Source organism: Pipra filicauda, unplaced genomic scaffold (assembly GCF_003945595.2).
Source record: "Pipra filicauda isolate LSUMZ 115617 unplaced genomic scaffold, ASM394559v2 scaffold28_size6257848_pilon, whole genome shotgun sequence".
In the NCBI taxonomy this organism is placed as follows: Eukaryota; Metazoa; Chordata; class Aves; order Passeriformes; family Pipridae; genus Pipra; species Pipra filicauda.
Window position 1 is genome coordinate 1,230,012 of NW_024104409.1, and position 19,477 is coordinate 1,249,488.

At 39.7% G+C, this 19,477-nt stretch overlaps 1 protein-coding gene across 2 annotated transcripts in view; it reads right to left on the reverse strand.

The window, feature by feature from the left end:
* Positions 1–19,240, reverse strand: part of FNDC3A (fibronectin type III domain containing 3A) — a 118,094-nt gene extending 98,854 nt beyond the window's left edge. Inside the window, exon 1 of one of the 2 annotated variants that reach the window (XM_027721305.2) lies at positions 19,047–19,240. The gene's annotated coding sequence lies outside the window, so the exon portion shown is untranslated. Of the gene's footprint in view, positions 1–18,890; positions 18,909–19,046 lie in introns of those variants that run through there. The other variant, XM_027721306.2, reaches the window with a different exon arrangement.
* Positions 19,241–19,477: the final 237 nt, after the last annotated feature.

Here is a 19,477-nt window from a genome sequence, read left to right on the forward strand (position 1 = left end):
GGACCTCAGAAGAAGAAACATCACAGACCTGGAGCTAACAAACCCGAACCTTTTAACTTTGATAACAAACCAAGGTTTTGTCTAAGTTTGACTGGCACTGCTGACAAAACGCCTACTGAGGAAAAAAGAAAAGAAAAGGGCAGTTGCCTTAGAATCCACATATATAGTGTTCTTGTTTATATGAAACTGGTAAAAAACCCCAAGACTTACAGGGTCACCACAGAGATACTTGCTTTTTTCTTAATAATCAACTCACTTTTCCTATTATTATCATGAATGAACACATTATAGGAACAACTAGTTACTAGAAAATGTCCAAGTGAGGCACAAATGAATAATAATAAAAAAAAAAAATCTTCTGCACAGTCTGGAATTTCTTTAGTTTCAAAGTGTATTAGACCCAGAAATAAAGCTGTGTCACTCTGATAACCAGTGGTCCTTTAATAGCTTTAATCAGCAGCTAAAACCTGGGGAGGGAGGGAAGAGGTAATGCCCACACACAAAATTATAATCCTCATAACTATACTACAAAAAAGCCCTTGCTAGCACACATTGTAAAGTTACATGAAACCTGATGACAAGAAAAAAAGCCACAGAAGCAAGAGGTCCATGAAAGCAGTGATACACTTCAAGTCTGAGGAGGATCACATAGCAACATAGCTACAGTCCTTATTCCCTCACCCTTTAGCAGAATAGTTTACACATTCCCTACCCCATCACCCCATTCTATGTCCCCATATCAATTCTACCCCTGAATTCCAGTAGAAAATGTTTAGTCTTTTGTCAAGGCAGGCCTCTTCTGCTTGAGGACATCTAATCCTGGCCTGAACCACAAGAAAACAGTCAAGAAATGGGTGACCGTGTACCCTTTGTGCTCTGAAGAAGATGAAGATGATGAAGAAAAGCCCCCAGACCCAATTCCCAGGGTGGGCCAGGGGGTGGACCAGGGCAAAAGCTACAGGATGGACAAAACTTGGATTGGTCTCGCAGTAGTATAAAATGTAACATCTCAGGCACGGCCTGCACGCACGTCTTATGATCTTTATGCCTAGGCACAAATTAAACCCTTTTCTTATCCTCAATTAACTGCTCCGGAGTTTCTTTTTCTTTCTCAGCACCTTTAGGCATCAAACATAACAGAAAGCAGGTTTCAGCCAAGCATTCCTTTCAATTACCTTAACAAGTCATAAGTAATGTGTTTTCTGGTATTTTGTGTGTTAATGCTATATGAAGACTGGATGGAAGAATTAAGACCAAAAAAGCTGAAGAACAACATTTTTCCATGCTGGAAATACATACTGCAAGTCTTATAAGTTGCTTTTAAAATTTCATTTCATTTTGTTTGAAAAAAACTGCAAAACCAAACCACTAAGTTATACTGGTTTAGTGTACTGGTCTTAACTCAATCCCAGCTAGATTCAGTACACTTAGCTTTTGAAATAAAAAAAGAATTAGATCAACAAGAATTGAGATATTGGTGTTTCTTAAAAAATCAGAAAGACAGATGGAAAAAATTCACTGGGTGAATGGCACATTTAGAATTCCCACAAGTTAATCATATTTTGCATCTGAAAACAGTACTTAACATCAAACATGGACATAAAGATTAAGCTCAGAAGCAGCTTGTACAGTATTTTTAAACAAAACTGCCTCTCTTAGCCAGTACTTACAGTAGGCTGGTAAAAAAAAGTAGGTACAATTTTGAAGTTACATAGCCTGAGTCAGTAATGCCATAGGCGTTACATGTTTTGCCTTGATATCATCTGGCTAATGAAACTCTCTACAAAGACTTCCAAACTTCTCACACAAATATACTGTCTGTTCATTAACAGAGATATTTACTTGTTACAGCATGTAACTTTAAATAAGAAAGGAGTGATAAAATCAGCTTAATGACACTGACTTCAATACCAAGCTCTAGAGATATTTAGTTAAAAAACTGCTGTTGCAGATTACTACTCAGAGGCATCTTCTAAACTGACTCAGAGGCATCCCACCCAACTGACTGCTTTTACTTTCTTGCCCCTCTAAGGCAGATGTTGTACCTCTGCTGTGGGTTGAAATCCGTAGTACAGTGTTGTCAGTACAAGAGGACTTGTGCACTAACAAAGCACTATAAGCCTCTTGTACAGCTTATACAGTACATATATAGTACATCTACAGAATGGTTTAACTATTCCCATACTGAAGGTTGTCCTGCTGTAAAACTACAAACTTGGGAAAAAATCCATTCTGATGCTATTTAAGAGGATTCATTTCCTTTCCTGGTATAGTCTGCAAAGATTTAAACTGGGGAAGAAAAATCCCTCTAGGTTAAAAGACTGAAACATAACTGTGAATACGAAGATTCATCAACACTTATGCTAAGTCATTTATACCTGCTTAGCCAGGCTAATTAGTCTCTCAAACAGTAAGAGCAGAGTTTTTTATTCCTATCTTACTTTAAAAGCTTTCCTCTTCATCAAACAAATTCTCCAGGCTACAGTCAGTCCCCAACACTTCTGCAGGTGGGCAGAGGGCTGATGAAACTTACTTGGATCATCTTTCAAGACAGCAAGTTTGATGATAAACTGCCCAGGATATTATCCAATGACTGTTTAATGCATAATTAATACACAGCCTGGAAGCAGAGGTTAGAATCAAGGCACTGATTCTTGCTCCCACAAGAGCTAAAACCAGGCTTGCTCTTGGTGCCATTTCTTGGTCTTACAGCTCCAAATATTTTACAATGGTATCTAAAGCATCACAGAGAGAAAGGTAATTCCAATACTCCAAGCAATAATGCAACACACTTCTGAACTAAGCTGGCTTGAATTTCCCCAGGTTTAAGTTGAATGCAGCTCATTATTCCCAAGCCATGCTAATGACTAGTTTCTTATATCAGAAAGCACTAACTGCCTTTATCACACAAAATGACTTTTGACTGAATTCATAACTTATGATGCACTCAGTGCTATCATCATTTTTTGGGCATAAACCAAAACATGTCTATCAAACTGAACATCAGTGAGAACCAAACATAACTCAAACTGACTCCAGTAAAAACATCATTGCAAGTTCTTCAGGCCTTCCAAGACAGGATTTCTCTGGACATGCCTAACATTTGGTCTCAGGTTCATTCACTGATAGAATCATCTAGATTGGAAATTACCTTAAGGGTTATCAAGTCCAATTGTTAGCCCAGCACAACCCAGCGTAGCACCAAACCATGTCCCAGAGCATCATGTCTACACATCTTTTAAATACCTCCAGGAATAGTGACTCACCCACTTCCCTGGGCAACCTGTTCCATGCTTGACAACCCTTTTGGTGAAGAATTTTTTCCTACTATTCTATCTAAACTTCCTTTGGTGCAACTTGAGGCCATTTCCCCGTTTTATCACTTGTTACCTGGGAGAAGAAGTCAACACGCATCTCACTACAACCTCCTTTCAGGTAGTTGTAGTGAGCAAGCCCAAAAGGCTCTATTGCCCTTGTCTGGACACACTCCAGAACCTCAAGGTCTTTCTTGTAGGGAGGGGCCCAGAACTGGATGCAGGATTCAAGATGTAGCCTCACCAGTGCCAAGTACAGGGGGATGCTCACATCCCTGATCCTGCTGGCCACGCTACTTCTGACCTGATACAGGTCAGGATGCCATTGGCCTTCTTGGTCACCTGGGTACACCGCTGGCTCATGTTCAGCTGGAGGTCAACCAGCACCCTCATGTTCTCTTCCACAAAGCAACTTTCCTTTTTTTTGCAAAGGTGTTTTAACAATTTGATTTTTATGAAAATTAGGTTTCCACAGGCATCTGAGTGCTTAGGTAGATAGTCTACCTTTGTTACACAGCCTTCATGCCTTAACTGGGACACAGCTAAGCTCCACGTCTGGATCCAAGTGCTTGATTTATTCTGGAGACAAAGCATCGATAAACCCTGACAGGAGGTACTAGTAGTGTTATTCCTGACACCCTCTACAACAATAATAAAAGTGCTACCTGTCAGACTGTGTAATCAATCTAGGAAAAAAATAAATCAATGTTTTCTTGACAATACAATATTAGATTCCTCTGCAATGTCACTGAACTAGTCTCGAAGACTAAAGGTTTAAACTTCACACCAATGTGGGTCTACACTACACGTTCATCAAAAGATTTTTCGCCATCAGTAGTCAAGAGGCAGCAATCTTACAAGTCAGCACGCATAATATGGTCAGACAGTAAGACGTGGTGTCTCTACCCATTGCAGGGGCCTTTTTTTTTTTACTATGAGAACAAAGAAAAATAGCAATTTGAAAAGAGAAAATTAGTGTGTGGCAGAAGGAGAAGTCAGCTAAAATTGACAAAAGATTGGCATGAGGATAAGAAATGGTCAATAAACTTATCCTGGAAATAAATTATATCACATTCAATGCAAGGACTTCAAATGGCTGCAAACAGAGCCTTTAGATCAGCAGCTACCAGAAGCTTGCATTCAAGACTTCTGGAAGAGATCTACCTAGATCTTTGAGAATGACTTGCAAATCCCTTGGGTTCAGAGAAAGTCTCAGAGGTCTGGAAGAAAACTAGAAGTTTTGCATTAAATACTGTATTGTAAAAGGGTAAATTATTGTAAAAGGGTAAATGGGACAATATAAGCCTGTTATCAAACAGTGATCTGAGGCCAAATAAAAATGAACGTCAACACTGGATGTTATTTGTAAGAATTAAAATAAAAGTAAGATTGATTGAAAAAGCTTGTCCAATTAACTTGATGTGAATCTTCTGGTGATGGACATTGCTGAAAAAGGTACTAATAAGTGAAGTGGAAAAACAATCTTAAAACCTTATTTGGCATTACACAACATTTCTCTTCAATAAAAACACTGAACAGATATTACATGGATTAAAACTGGACAGAGAGTCCTTAAATATTAACAGAGTTGTTGAGCACACGAGTTTCCAATAGGAAGGGAGGTATCAATTCTTGGCTTCTCATTACAGAACACATTTTTAACCATGTTCGCAGAGGAAAAAAAAAGAAAAAAAAAAAGAGAAAAAGAAAAAAGAAAAAAGCAAAAAGAAAAGAAAAAAAGAGAAAAGAAAAGAAAAAAGAAAAGGAAAAAGGAAAAAAGAAAAAAGGAAAGAAAAAAGAGAGAAAAAGAAAAAAGAAAAGGAAGTCAAAAGAAAGTCTGGAAATGACAAACCCGTGACAAGACATTCACTCCACTAAAATGTCATGAATAGCTTAAAAAGTTAGGCATAACAGAAGACTTTAGTACATAAAGGTAACACTATTCTTTCTAAAACAAAAAAGAATGAACTCAATCCTGTGAAGGGCTGATTCTGACAATGATAGAATAATAAAAGTGGACAGCCAAACACAGGCTTGCCAAAAGTCTTTATCAATTATATCAACAGGTCTACCTCCCTTAGCAACATGGAGGATATTTTCCCTGCCTCTGGCCGCAAATACCTACAATCTCTACTGGAATAACTTGACGAGCTTTTGTCTACAATTGGTTGACTTAAAATTGTTGATAACTTTTCAAAGTGTAATATGAGTGACAACTTCTTGAAAATATTGTTCCATATTAAAAATACCAAAAGCAAAATGTGCATACTGTAATTTCAGCCGTACTCCTCATAAAACTGCTCTGGATGATGTAACTGTCCTCCAATTCCACCTAGTTTCTGGATGTACTCAGGGTTTAGTGAGGTCTTGGAAAGGGCACAAGAAAAGCAACTTGCATTTGGACAACAGGTAAGAATCAGCCTACAGAACCCACACAAACAATTCACTAGCTTATTGTCAGGTTTCCTGCACCACTGAAAACTAGCAGATGCAGCAGCCTTTAGAAGGGGTAAAATAACATGTGGGATAAACCTAAGGATTTATTAAAGGCCTACTCACCGCACCATTCTTGTGGACATACTAAAAGGGACCAGACAAGAAAGAGGACACATTAGATGAACAGAGAGATAATTCACAGCACAGTTGCTAAGCACAGAAGCAGCTGAGAAGTAATTTGCTACTGGTGGTGCATTAAATGCATGGTTATTTAGAAATCTACACTGATTCATGCACAGCAACAACTGCTGCATGAATAGCCATTTCATTCTTGTCTTGCTACTGCATATACTGAACCAGGACTAGACACTCAAAGCGTAGTTCAGGATTGCTAACTCAGCTGACACTGTTCTTTCAGAATCTGCACCGAGTCTGTCCTAGGATGAAAGTACAGGGTCTCCTAAGAGTTTAACCAACATGTGTAGGTTAATGCTTTGTATGAGAGTGAAGTTGCAAACTACCTATTCCACACTACCCCCACCTGAAATGCTATTAATTTTTCTTATCAACATATGAATTTGAAAATACTTTGAAAAATTTTTCTGAAGGCTATCAAAGCTGAAACAAAGCGAGGGCATCTAAATTTACTGGTTATGATTTGTTTAGTCTCCAGGACTTATGTCTCAGGTCCTTTAAGGAATGGATTACACTAAAAAGGCAAAAGGCTAAACAATGTTGAGGCTCAAAAACTGTGTAGCATTCCATAGTTCAGCAAGCAAGTTTGCCTTCTTGAACAGTAATGACAATTTAACTCAATTCTTAAATGCCTTCAGATTTGGGCCTTTGATGTTTCTGTGGCATTACTCTCATGTTGTAAAGCACAATACAACTTTGCTTTTTAGTCAGTTGTTCATTAAGGGTTAAGGAGTATTGTAAGGCTGAGATCAGTGCATTCAGTGCATTTCCTCTGCACATGCAAAGGATCAGTGTTCCACATCTCCAAGACTAGCAGCTGATCTTAAGGATAGTCTCTAAAAAACACATCAGCGTTAAATCAGCTGGATCACCAAGGTAAAACAACATGAGTCAGCAGCACATGTCCTCGGAGGAACAAAGGCTAACAGCATACAGGGCTGTATTTGCAGAGAAGCACAGCTGAAGGGCTGAGGGAGGAGGCAATTATTCCCCACTACTCAGCAGTAATAAGGTGGAATCTGAATACTGTATTTGGTTTTGCTCTTCCCAGCCACCTCCTCCTCCCCAGTATGAGATGCCATGAAGATTGTTACTGGGCTTAGGCCCATGAAAGACAAGGAGAAGCTAAGAGCATTAGAGTAGCCAGGGGTCACCTAGCTAGATCCCACTACCTGAAGGATGCTTGTTGAGAGCCTTAAATCAAACTCTTCTTGGAGGCAATGCTGCAAAAGTACAATAAGTGCTTGGATAAGACTCTCAGGCACATAGTGTTTTTCTTGGGGTGTCCTGTGCAGAGCCAGGAGTTGGACTCTATGATTATGATGGGTTCCTTCTAACTCAGCATATCCTATGATTCTATGCCAGACATATGCTGTACCATTGGAAATTCTGCCTGGCCATAAGGAAAAAAAAAAAAGATATCTTCACAGTGAGAGAGGTTTAGCACTGGCCTATGTTGCCTGAGAGGCTGCAAAAATCCTGTAGATCACCAGTCTCCAAAGAGGGGTAAATGCACTCCAGCACAAGTCAAAGGCCTTGGAGTGTGAGAAGAAAATATTTTTTGTCACTGAAAAAAAACCCTTTTAAATAGTGGTTTTCATCTTTATCTTATCCTTTACTTTTTTTCTATGTGTTGCTTTATAGTATACATATATTAGTAGAATAGCATATGCATATAATTAAAAATTGACATATATTGGAAGAGCACACTCAGAACATCTTTACTGATGGCGTGGGTACATAATCAAAAAATTTGGAGACCGGTGCTGTAGAAAATCAAAACCTGACTATGCAAGGTCCTGACAAAGGGCTGAAGCAGGCAATCTCCAAAGGCCCTGTCAAGCAAAATTCTTCCACGAATTCCAGGATATTAGTCAATCAAAATACAACACACAATGCCAAAGTTAAATGGTTTTCAGTAGACTGGAACCCAGAGAAAGGACACTAGTTTGCCTCCGAGCTCTAAAAGCTGCCAGATTCTCAATTCAAATTTCAAAGTAACAATGACAACACTAACCAAAACTCAAACTTTGGAAGACATACCCATAACTCTCTTTATAACAGAATTACTTTATTATCTGGCCTTTCTCCTAATAAGAGGAAGAAAGGTTGCATTAGAGGATAGCTATGAATTAAAAAGTTGTACTTCTGTATTAAACATCCTACACAAGCAGGATTTCCATTTTGGTTGGGCTGCAGGCACTACTCTGATAAATGTAGTGACAGCTAATAATAATGCTGTGTACAAGAAAAACATATGGACCACTCCTTTCCTAGAGATTCATTGCTTCTGGTTATTGAGTTTGATATGAAGTATAATTGTTTTTCCCAGCACTGGAAGACTTACAAAGCCACACTCCACAATGGTATCTCTGGTGCCTACTGAAGGAGAAACTTGCATTGCTGTTTTTTTCCTCAGTTTTTGTGATTTATAGAACGCTGCTTCTCTACCTACTTACTTATTATCACAATCCTTACAGCAACTTAATACTCTTTCACATTCTAATTCTGTCAAATCTGGTGAACAGACACAAACTTTTATCATTACTGAGAGCTGCTAAAAGGAGCCTCGATCCTACACAACGCAAGGACAAAAGTTTAAGCAGGGAGAAGACAAAAGCACCTAACATAGAAGGGCACAGTGTAAGAAACAGGCTTAATGAAATCAATATTAAATGTTTCCAAACTGTATATTATTATTACATAAGAAATGATAAAGCCAGGGTTATCATACATATGAAGTTTCATACATGCTTCAACCTGTGTCATACTACAGCTGCCAATTCAAGGTTGTCATAAGGTGTGTTTTCCCAGTGAGTTCAGTACAGCAGAGCTGGTGTGCATTCCTTCTTCACCTGGGTCTTCCCTCAGCTATGTTCCCCCCAGGAACCACAGGCAAGGCTCATCCTCCAGTCCAGATAACTTCCAGTAAGAAGGAAAGGTTTCTCTGAACAGGAGACAGCACTTCCCAGGTTTTGCCAAAGACCAAGGAATGAATTCACAGAACCTAAAAGACCATAAAACCATCACCCAATCCTAATGCAGGAAATGCTTTGATTCTGCCTTCTCCAATATGAAGGCAGCAGGTGCACTTGAAAAACAAACATCTTTCAAACAGCTGAAGCAATAAAGCCCTATTTTATATCGATTAGAGCCTCACATCTGAGTGACTCCTCAAGAAGATGCAAGCTACTATTTAAACTTTTCCTATGACTGAAACATTTATAAGTAAATACTCACATTGTCCATTCTTTGGTGGCTACTGTGAGATAAATTCTTTATTATTTCCTAGAGTCCTTAAAACATATCTCCTTCTTGACAATTTCAGACTTGTAAAAATTACTATCATAATTCCTTCCTATCTCTAAATTGGCCATCCAGTTCAGAAGTTATCAGATAAGAGTGGACAAATACAAGTGCCCAACACGTACAAATATGCTAAAATGAGGAAAATTCTAGAATATTCCAATGCAGTCCTAGGGTGAAGAGGAGAGAACAAAGAATATACAACAGATGTTAGTCATATCACTTAATGTAGTACTGGAAAAAGCTCGGATTGAGTGATGCAGCTGGCGTAGAAATGTATTAGAATATAATTACCCAGAGATCCATAAGGTTGTAGCTGAGGTATTAAAAGTTATGAACCATGATGAAGAGTTTTGTGTTTTTAAGAATCAGAACTGAGCAGAAGGATTTTAATTCCTCCCCCCCATACATTTACCACATTCTAGTCACACAGTTTCAGATGTGGCAATTACAGTACACTAGCTTTTTCTTTTCAGTTCTGAACTAATGATTTCAATTAATATGCAATTTATTTAAAATATATGATTTGTTCCCAATAAAGTATTTTTCCTGTTTTAGAAGTGTTTCCTGGGACACTTGATAAAATATTTTCCAGCAGAACAGAGAAGTGTTATTTTTTGTTAGAAGAAAGGTGTTCTGGGGACCATTTCTCTTTCACTAATTTGACAATCCCCTTTTAAGTACAGTGAAACTGAAATGGCTATTCCCTTCAGTGCTGGTCATAATACAAAATTGCAGATAGACAATACAGGAAAATTATAATAAGTATAGTTTCATAAAGTAAATCAGCAGAGTCGGACATTCACTTAAAAGTGAAGATATGCTAAATGTTTTAATAAGCACTGGAACTCCCTATGGAAAAAAGAATCTACAACATATACCATAAATATGGAAATACTTCAGCTGTAGCTCTCAAGTGTTGTCACACTCACTTAACATGATTCTCAAAGTCTGAGAAACATGATACACAACTCTGTACATACTATATTACCGCTAGAAGTTGAACACCAGAAGTTGTACAATTAATGCAATACTCTTATGAAGGAAACATTGATTGATGAGTGAATGCAAGTTGCACACGAACAGCCAAAACAGTTACCGGATCTAACTCACACCCAACAGTAAACATCTGATCTACTCAAAGCAAGAATGGCCAAGCCACACAATGGTAAACCTTAGCAGGAGTTAAGCGTGCTATAGTAAATTAATACTTACTTCAGGCTACCTTCATACTTCAGGATATGAACCACAATGATTTAGAAGCAGTTTCAAATGCAGTTCATGCATTCATGCCCTGGGTACTATAACCTAGATGGGAATGCATAGTAGATAATTGGAAATGCTCCAGCTGTTCAAGTTTAATGCATTTGTATTTATGAGCCAGCAGTTTTTGAATCTGAGCCAAAGAGGCTAAGTTCTTAATAGTAGTTGATGTAGAAAACTAAACTTTTGAAGGTGAAGAGTATATAGAGAAGAACTAGACACTGATAAACCAGTCATCCGTAAAGGCACAATATGTTCATGGCACTTACCACCTCAGCTTGTCCAGCACAAGTGTTAAATGCTTGACTGTACACAGCGAGACCAGTGCAACTGAGACGACTTGAAAACACTACATTCTGGTTTTAAATGTTATTATTAGATTATAAAAAAAAAAACATTCACAGTCCTATCTGGATGAAGTACATATAATTTGAAGCCATTGCATAAGAAAAATTCAGTGCTTTCCAACCATTTGCCCATCCCTCTTATACCTTCAAAGTCTAAACTAGTTCTGTAACTTTTGGTAAGTGGTAAGTGCAACCCTACCACAAATCAGAATTAAAACTGTTAGTTTTACTTGGAACTCATTTGATAGTGTACATTTTACAATTAATGAGTAAACTATCAGTGCTAGGTGCAAACTTACACCCAGTCTTTAGCAGGTACATTAATCCAGTGCACTGACACACACTAAGAGCAATATTGTGGCCTCCTTTGTCTTAGAGAACAGCTTTCATTTAGATTCTCTTGGGAATCATCCTCAAAAAGAAATGAGGAGAATGAACTGCATGGTGTATTTTTTGCGCCACTTCGAAAGATCTGCAATGCAATTCCACTTTATTTATGCTACATTGATCTGAACTATGGGACTTTTGTGTTTTACACTCTTGTTACTCTCAAGAACTTCCTTAAAGCCTCCTAGCTTTATACCAGCTAAATTAGGTTCTTCTAAGCTTCTGCCAGGACTGGATTTCCTTCAGTTTGTTTTCTGAAAATCACATGGCTTCAAAACCAACTTGGCCTTTCCCAGTTAACTGTTACTCTTGCCTTCATTTCTGCTTAACAACATGCTTATTTTTTGAGAAAACAAGCAAATTTAATGCCAAGAAACAAGCTACTTCCCCATTTGTTATCGACTCCCCTTTTTCAGAGGCTATGAGTAACAAGGACAAATTTCCAAAATAATTTTTCATATGATTCCTTTAAGGCGAACTAAAAACATAGATATATTTTTATTAATGCCTGCAACTGGTCAGTGAGATAAATTTATTGCAGAGGCAGCTGCCAGTGTTGGAGCTACAAAGAGTGCATGATTCAAGCAGAACAAGCAGCTTTTAAAGAACTCTTACGAAACAGCTTTTTTCTGTTCATTTCAAAAAATGGAAACTGCGCTATCCAAATGTAAGATGACATACGATTGATGAGGCTACATGTCTAAGAGATTTAAAAACTCATCTTCGCTGATTCTTTTTGGAAAACCTGTAGGTCTCGCTTCCATAAGGAATAAGACAACAGCACAAAACATGACAAATCAAGACAGGCATATGGAAACTACTTCTCAAGACCAAAAATCCACCAGAACAGAAGGTCTTTTGAGGCCTAACAAACACATTTAAAGGGTGTTCTTTTATCAAGACTTAAAACTGCTCTGCTCCAAGTCAGTTCTGCTTAATTGTCCCAGCAGCTCCCACCTGCACCACTGCAAGCAACTGGTCAACAAAGTGAATTAAACTGTGGCACTGATGCAGTTTAAAATGAAACATATAAAAACTGGTTAGTTTTAACATAGAACAGTTCTCTCATCAATTTCCCTTTTTACAAATACACAAATGAATGCCAAGCACAGGAATAAACAGAGACGATGTGCTTCGAGAGGAACTGCTTCTGCCAGCATCAATGCGTAGCATTCATGAAGCTACAGACCATGACAGTGAAGAAGGTCAAGAGGCATTGACAATGCCAGGTGCTTCACTTTCCTAATATTAAACGTAGCCACAATGGTACCAAAGCAGTTACTTGTATGCCACAGAAAAAAAAAAAATAAAGCAGAGCAGTCAAACAGCACCTCAACCTGAATGCAACTCTTGGAAGACTGAATGTGCTACTCTGCAAGAGTTTTCCAGTGGAGGAGTGTCTGCAACTATTGATGGGAAGACAAGCAAAACAATACCAGATTTCTCTGATGATATCAGCACTCTCTTCTCCCACGTTCCACACCATCCTCCAAGAAAAGTATCAGTCAGTCAAAACACCATGGGACCAACTAGTTGGATTGCCCAATCAAATCAAGAGGACAAAGCTGCTCTCAGCCTTCTCTTTTACACATGAAGTTGCAATAGTTGTCAATTTATTAGCAACAATACAGCCACAAAAATCAGAAACTGATCTATTTGGAGTTGTATTGCCATGATATACACAATTAAATGTACTGGGGTATTTTCGAGATCTATTGCTTGATGTACGGTAACATCCTCACCACTGAAATGTCACAATTCAGTGGAATGTGCATACATACTAATATTATTATATGTGGACAGTGAAGTCATTAGCATGCCTGAAGAAGGTAAAACAATATTTCAGCTGCACCTAAGACTGTTCATTGTCAACAGTCACTTCCACAGCTTCTTTTAGCCCTAATTTCTTAGTATGTCATTTCAACACCTTCAATCTACTTTCATACTAGATTAAATAGGTAAATAATTGTCTTAAAATATGGTCTTCCCCATTTACATTTTTAATAGAATCTATAGGATTTCCAGAGGCATGGTAGCTCTTGTGGTTTATGACATTTATTCCTACTGTAGAAAGTCCTCTAACAGCCTATCAATATATATTTTGAAATATTAATGAATTGTTATAGTCATGGTTCTCTCTCACTGCCAAGGCATTAATTTCAATCACCAAAGTTCATGTTAAACCTTCTTATCCATTCAATTTTTGCTTACAGATTAGTTTCCAGCTACATGCACGCTTTTTGCAGATCATTACTACTTGATTTGCTATCACTATCTAAAATGTGTTCCTTTGCCACAAACTAAAATTAATCCACTTGCTATTCTGTTGCTTATGTCTACATTTCCTTCTGTCAAGTCATCTAGTAGATACAGTTCTTCCAGTTAAAAGGACAACAAACCCTGAAAAACAAAACCCTGCAGTTTGAAAACTGGAAGTTAGAGAAGAATTTGTTTTATAATCAAAGGCGTAGGATATAGTATTGAGTATGCTATGTTAGCAAGGGGAAATGAGACAACAGCTTGACAGCAGTCCATGCTTGTAGGATCCTGCACACCATAGACATTGGATCTGTACACTGGGGAAACTCCATCCCATTTACAAGGAAGTATTTACACTTGCGAAGTACAGAGTTTTTTTACTTTTTACTGCAGGTAACAGTAAAGCTCTAGGTTTGCTAAGTTGCACTTCAAATTACTTAAAATCAAAAGCCATTAAGAACTGAGCTTCACAGATTTAAATGCAACAAAGGTACAAAATAAATCCAAAGTAAATTCAAAAACAACTGTCATGAAGAAGGTAAAGTTAACATTTGTGTCTTGCATATTCTTTTTCCCTCCCGATTACAGAACAGAGTTACTATCTATTCACACCTGTCACAGTACAAATCCTTTTGGACCTTGTCACTTTCCCTAGGACAATTTCCCAGACTTTGTTAAATAGATTTTTCAAAACATGGAGGACATTGGTTCAATTTAGTGAACTTTCATAGTTTTGAAACAATATTTTTGACACTATATTATAGAAGCCTGTATGTTGCCAGAAAGTAAAAGGGCTTGTTTTAGTCCTTCTGGAAAGCAGAAGGCACTTATTTCATCTTAGAAAGTGCTGTGCTTCTCTTACTAATGGATAATAAAAATTAGCTCTACTGGTAACACTGGGATTGAAAACTTCTGGATAATTTAATTTTTGACAACTCTTTATGCCTCAAGTAATTAAATATATAATAAGGTACAACACTTTCCATTGCCTATAAATGCAGAAGTTTTGCAGCTTATCTTTTCATCTGTCCTAAATGCCTTGGAACAGTTCTGGAAGCAAAGCTGGGGTGAGGTACACTATATGCACATTCAGTGCTCCCGTTTAACTTCTGCAAACTGCTGTTGGGATGGTGTTTGACACCCAAGATACTAAACTGAAAGAGTGGGTATCAATGTTAACCTAGGTGATGTTTTGACTGCAGAACAGCATGAGCAGAAGGTCCACACATCTTGAAAAAGCAAAAACTTAAAGGGAGACAAAAATATAAATTATATTAACCAAACTGGTAGATACACGGGTAAGTCTGGTGAGGCTGAGGTCAACAAGTGTGCTTGCCCAGACACAAATGGTGAAAGTTTATTTGGAGCCATGAATACAAAGAGGGCAAAGTATGCTCAGTCTAACTCAACTTGAAAAGTGCTGTGAAGACACCACTAATGAATATGGTATTAAAGTTTTAATAAAGTGTTTCGAAAACACAAGGATATTCCATTCCTGAGATACTACAATTCTGAAAACAAAAGCATTCTAAATCAATACATCAAAGAAGAGTAGTAACACAGTCCTCTATACAACTGTGCCATCAAAGTGAAGACCAACAGTCTACGCAGCATGTGTTGAAACCGAAACAGACTATCAACACAACCAAGAACGGGTGCGTAACGTAGCAAGTGAGTATAAAAAGAGTCCAGTGTGAAAGCAACAGCTAAAAATTCTATTTAATTATTGACAAAAGAGCATAGCAAATTCTATCTTAATTTTGCATTTTGTTAAGGTCATCTATGACAGGTTAGCAAAAAAGTCTGAAGATTTTTCAGTGGTTACAGGCTCAAGAGTACGTGAGCAGCCGGAATGGGATGAGATCTCTGGGGGGCAAACAACTTAAAAAATATTTGTTCCATCTGAAACTAAAGGTTAATTAATTGGAATGATTAAAGATGACAACCTACAAGAAACATGTAACAGTATTAAGTGTTACAGACACTTTCTAAACATCCTGCTACCTCATCAGCCTTACAAAATACAGACCTAGGGATGACAATCCAAAATATTACTGAACATAAACAAAACCATTAAACCTCATGGATAGACAAGTTTAAGAAAAAGGCTGATAGTGTTTTTCTATTGGCATCAAGTGAACATCAGCATTAAGGAAGCTCAAAGTTTACTGCATATGTCAAAGAACGAGCAAAAAAATGGTCATTTCTGTAGCTCAGGAAACACTGGCCCCATGAGCAAAATAAACATTGTTTGTGTTTGCTGAACAGAAAAAGCAGCAGTGTACTTATTCCAAACTATTATCGCTTTCCTGAGATACAGACAGTATCTTTTAGTTAAGCTAAAGAGTTGACAACCCAAGTCAAATCTATTTTTACTTAGATCTGGTCCTACAGGAAAACTAATGGCTCACAATCGAACTCGTGCTCTATAAATTGCAGCCAAGTTGAATTTTCCTACAGATTGCCTGGAATTTCCCCAAGCCAACAGTCTTAAAGAAATTAATGATAAAATCTAGAAGTGTTACTGACACCTATAACAGAGATGAAAACGGCTTGTTACTTGTAGATATTTTAGCAGAGATTTAACTAGAAATCCCATAAAGACTAGAAGGTGGAGTTGAAAAAGAGGTACAGAGTTGCTGGAGAGAGGTTAAGAATTCCTCGGGTTCCAGGATACACTGACAAGAAATATCAATGGCTGCAGACAACAACTCTGTCTGGGAAGTGGGCCTGCATCCTCACAAAAACCGTCCTCTCTAGTGTCTCTCTGTCTGGGAATGAACAAGACTGCATGTTTGCCAGTTCCACCCAAAAAGGAGACTGAACTGGATTACAGGATTTCCTAGAGGTATCAATGGACAATCGCACTTAACACCTTCCAAGCATTTAGTATTTCTAGAGATGAATGCATTTACAATAGCATACACTATTTCAGAAGTGACCTATTACAATAGCATACACTATTTCAGAAGTGACCTTCCAGCAAGGTAAATCAGTGCATTGCCTAAAAGCATTTAGAAGTTAAAACCATTTATGAGAAAGTATTGACAAAGGTTAAAAATTGTACCTCTCCTAAAGTCAGGCTTTAAGAGTTGTGCTTCCCAGTAAGTCCTAAGACAGAACACTGCAGAAGCATGTTCAGTTAAGTAGTTAAAGTTGCCATAACAATTATGAAGGATATCCTTGAGATATTTTGAGATATTTTGAGCCAAAATGATTATCAGCATAACACTGAGTTAGCCAACGTAGGTCCAAATTCAAGTAAAATTAAATGGCCACAAGGCAAAGAATAACAAAGAAAAGCATCCCAATATCCACAGGACTCACAGCCCAAAGCAAGTGACTTATTAGTCCAAATCATAATTCAAGTTTCTGCAATTTTATTACATTGTTGCCTATAAAAATCTAAAGTTTCTGAGTTTTAAGTTCACAAACTAGTAGAAACTCCAACTTGAAAAAGGTAGAAATGCCACTAATGGACTGAAATCAGGTAACTTAAGTGTTGGGTGCAATGACCTGAGACTCATGTAATTCCTACATCTAGTGCTTGTCATACAGCAAAAAGCCTCAGAAGATTTCCATCTGCCCTGCAAAAAAACTCTGTGACACTCATCTAATTCTGTCTTAATCTTACCATCTACAGTAGTCAGGCTGTGACTCTGCTCAAAGCAGATTGCTCTCCTCCTGACCAAGTGACCTAAGCAACCGATCACTGAGTCCTGGCCCTCCTGAGGACAAGGATCTGTGTTTCTCTTAACCAAGGCTTCATCTGCCAAAAATCATAATCCAATGCCCCAATGTAACTGATACAGCACATAAATTTTCTCCCCCAAAATCACCAGAAAAACCATTCTAGTGTAGTTTGCCAAAACAAGTCCCAGATTCAACACATAATGCGTCAAGATGACCTGTGTACACTCTGTACACAGACTGAACCTAAAACTAGATGTTGTGTTGATCAGCACCCTTTCTGCTCCCTCATGCTTAGTAGAAACACCAGCTGTTACGAACTCTATCCAATTTGCAACATCAAGTAGTACAGAAACTCAGCTACTTCCATCCTTCACATACGTGCACAGCTTTCTCCCTACCTGAAAGCTTGCTACTTCCCCATTCATCATGTGATTAAATTTCATAATTATTTGAGACCATTTCCTTAAAAAGTAAAAAAAAAAAAAAGAGGCAGAAAAAAAGTAACTGATTGTCCTTTCTGAACTTTAAAGACCATTGAATTGCTGTGATTTTGTGTTGCTATTTTACAACACAGAAAATAAACACATCTGTGGATGCAGGTTCACATCATGGCTACAGTTAAATTTCTATGCTGTGTAAAGCAGAAAGTTTCCCATTGCCATAACAACAAAATAGCTTCTTTTAAGCAAAAAGCTGAGCAGGACTGGGTCCTATAGCTTCTAAGACAGAAGTTACCAAGTATTTAGCAGCAAAAAATTATGAAATTTTAAGGTTCCACAATACCTTAAGACATTAATAGTCAAATATGTATTTGATCAAATGCAGACTTAAATTCTAAAAACAAATTACTTCAGGATGTGAAATGTTCTGGAATAACATTTGACAGCCAACGTGGCTTATAAAATTGCCTTTGACAGGGTTAAACTAATGACTAACGCGTCTTGAGGTGCCGGTCATAGCGTCTGCTCCTACCCAGTGTATTTATTTTCCCTTGTTTCTGCTGCTTATTTTCTTCACTTTGGACAATAAAAATCAGCTGAAAAGTTTCATTTTTGCTTTTAGTTGTTTTCACTTTCTAAGTTGTCTAGAAGCAACGAAAAGTTTCTGTTTAGGTTAGAACCAATCTTGGGCGATGCTCGGGGAGGGAGGAATCGGGCGTAAATCTTTCAGAATAATGCCTCTGCCAGCACTCGGCGAGATGATTACCGTGTTTTCGGGAAGACTGTTTTACCTACACACAGAAGCTCAATCCCTTTAGCTGGGAGTTCCGAGGGAACCTTTAAGGCTTAGCAGAACAACAACAACAACAACAACAACGAGAAAGAGGTGTTGAACAGCACCACTTCCTTCTCCCCGCCTGTCACAGCCGGCTCAGCTGTTCTGGTCGCGCTCCGCATCTGCTTCTTTCTCCTGCTCCACCATCGCCTCCTCCCGCGGCCGCCCGGCGCTGACAGCGGGCCGATCCCACCGCCCCGGCCGGCACAGGCACCTCCGAGCAGGGACGGAGGCACAAAGTTTGTTTCGCGGGGCTCCGCCGGCAGGACCGGCTCCCCGGTTCTCCCCGGGCAAGCGCAGGCAGCGCCGCTCCTCAGGCACCGCGGGCAGGTATCGGCGCTGCCCCGGTCCCCTCGCACCCCTCCAGCCGCCCCGCCGAGGGGAAAGGGGCGGTTCGCCAGCAGCGCCTACTCACCGCCATGGCCCCGCGGCTCTCCCGGCTAACGGTCCGCGCTCCGCCGCCAGCGGGCAGCGGCGCCGGGGCGGGCAGCGCCGAGGGGGAGGTCCCGATGGCGCAGACCAGGCTAGGGGCGGAGCTTCCCCCACCCCTTTGCCCGCCCACTCGACGTACCTGTGGTCCAGCCGCCGCCACCACTCTGCCGCCGTCCCTTCCTCACCTCCCCGCACCTGTCACGGCCTCCCGCCGCCGCCGCTACCCCCGCCCCCGCCCCGCCGCCTCAGCGTTGTCCGCCACCTCACCCGGCGGCGCCCGGCCGCCATCTTTGGGGAGGCCTGGGGGGGGGCCGCGAGGGGGGAGTTGGCTCCGGCGCGCAGAGCGCCTGCGCGAAAACCTCCCGTGGCGGGGCTGTCTGTCGGAGGGAGGGGCGGTGACAGATCGGAAGGCGGGGCTTGTGGATCGCGGGGCGGGGCCGGAGGGGGGGGTCGGAGCGGAGGAGGCGGGGCCGAAGCGGAGGGGGCGGGGCGTGCGGGAGGGCATCAGGGAGGCGAGGGTCTGGTACTGAGTCTGGGTCTTGGGCCTGTTTTGTGGTCTGCGTCTGTGGT